The sequence below is a fragment of the Carlito syrichta genome, unplaced genomic scaffold (assembly GCF_000164805.1).
Source record: "Carlito syrichta isolate Samal-C Ts95f unplaced genomic scaffold, Tarsius_syrichta-2.0.1 Scaffold302339, whole genome shotgun sequence".
NCBI lineage: Eukaryota > Metazoa > Chordata > Mammalia > Primates > Tarsiidae > Carlito > Carlito syrichta.
In genome coordinates this window covers 47,775-49,919 of record NW_007246435.1, presented here as the reverse complement: position 1 = coordinate 49,919, position 2,145 = coordinate 47,775, and the positions used below count along the sequence as shown (strand labels likewise).

Here is a 2,145-nt window from a genome sequence, read left to right as displayed (position 1 = left end):
CTCTACAAAAAATTATCTGGGTATGGTGGCACATGTCTGTGGTCCCAGCTACTTGGGAGGCTGAGATGGAATGATCGCGTGAACCCAGGAGGTCAAGGTTTCAGTGAACTGTGATCATGTCATTGCATTCCAGTCTGGGTGACTCTGCCTCAAAAAAAAAAAAAAAAGGAGATATTGCATATCCCCAACCATTTGTCCTCTCGCTAAAAAAAATATGTCCTATGCAACTTGCAACTGATCAGTTACACCCTGTGGGTTCCCCTCTTGAGACTGGAAGAGTAGTACATTCTTTTCCCCGTGTGCCTTCCTCACCATCTTGTGATATCTAGGCAGAAGACTAAAAATGTCTCTGTGTGTGTGTGTGTGTGTGTGTGTGTGTGTGTGTGTGTGTGTGTGTGTGTGTATAGGAGGCATGCACATGTGGGCATAATAGCACTATATATTCTGGGAGATGGAGGATAGAATCTCCTTGCAAAAAACACTAGGTTAGGAGCAGAGACATGTAGACCTTGGCAGCAGTGCATGCTGGGAATTCCAGTCTCTCACGTACTCTGTGTGTTCAAGGGAACAAGGAAGATGTATGTAGACACCTCTGCAGTAAATCAATGGATTATTAAATGAAAACCCACATGTAGCTAAGAATTAGCATGAGCGATTGGCATATTATACTGTCTGTTGACAAACTCTTAGTCTTGATTGATGCTTTATTCAAGGAAGAAAGAACAATAACACTGGATACCTGAAAAAACTGTGCTGAGTAAAGGAAAGGCTATAATACCCGGGTAATTAACAGTTTTCACAGAGCACAGGAGAAGAATTTGCAAGACTTTTTGACGTCCTTAAAATAGCTCAAGAAGACTTGATCTCTGTGACTCATGAGAGAAAGTCAACGGTAAAAAACAGCTGAAACAAAATGGCAGATAAGATTAAAAGGGAGTTACATGAATCAAGAAGTTGGTTCACAGTTAGAATGCAATTGCAGAATTAACAACAACATTGAAGGCAGCAAAAGTAGAATAGAGGTGAAAAAAGTAGTATGCAAATGTCCTGCAATCTACTTTAAAGACAATATACCTGTATACCATATGAAATTAATAATAATCTAGATTTTATTTTGTTTTTTTCTCTTTGACAAACTTTATTAAATGCTGCATTGGTATGGAATATCGTTTAACGCATACTTGAATTCCAGGATTCAGGGGAGTGGGAAAGTGGCAATGGTGAATTTAGGTATCTGGTCTCCCAAAAGTACCTGTCGCTCTACCCCTGACTCTGCAATGGCTGCCAGGCAGATCACCCCTCCAGTGGAGCCATCCCACTCCATGGCCAAAGCAAGAGCATTGGCAGAGAATTGCAGACACCCTTCCTTGGTCATGCTTCCCGGTAGGTAGCATCGACACACAGCCATATATATAGGAACTCCCAGAGCCTCTAATGGCAAAAGACTGCCTTACCATCATATCACCCATGGGCGCTGAGTACATCTGCCCACCTTCTTGAGGGTTCCAGCCTGCGACGATGATTCCTGCCATGAGGTTGACTCAGTATTGGTAACACATCTCCTTAAGGAGGCTGGCTGCTGTGTGTACCAGTGGAAGCTCATTCAGTGCAATGCTGTGAAAACCAAGCTAAGTGACAGCATCAGCTACTGCCTGGGTATCAGCTGCTGAGCCCAAGCAGCAGCAGAAAATGTGGTCGTGAATAGGGGTCAACTTGTCGGTCACGTGACTGGCAATGTAGGACCCAGTGGTTGTTCTGGGGTCGGTCCCCAGAACCACACTCCAGTCAAATTGCACAGCCATGATAGTGGTCCCTGTGGACGCTTCCTGGTTTTCCCAGTCTGGAGCGATGGCTCCTGGTCCTCAAGCTGGTGCTGGCCCCACTCCCCGAGAAGCTACTAAGGTGGCCACCATCTTACTCTACCAGTCAATAATCTAGATTTTAAACCCCAGATTAATGAAAAGATAGATAGAAGAGAAGGAGAATGTGCTTAATTCCTTAACTCTAATAGGAGCAACAGAAGAAATACAGTTATCTCTTGGTTCTGAAAGGGAAACATGGTTAAAGAATCAGTTTCAGAGCTTAAAGTTACTTAGTAGAATAAAAAATAAGCTAATTTCCAGAACCCTGAAGACTATAAAAAAA

The 2,145-nt window shown here is 43.3% G+C and overlaps 1 pseudogene; it reads right to left on the bottom strand.

Annotated features, from left to right (window-relative positions):
* Positions 1–1,195: 1,195 nt before the first annotated feature.
* Positions 1,196–1,913, bottom strand: LOC103258722 (annotated as a pseudogene).
* Positions 1,914–2,145: the final 232 nt, after the last annotated feature.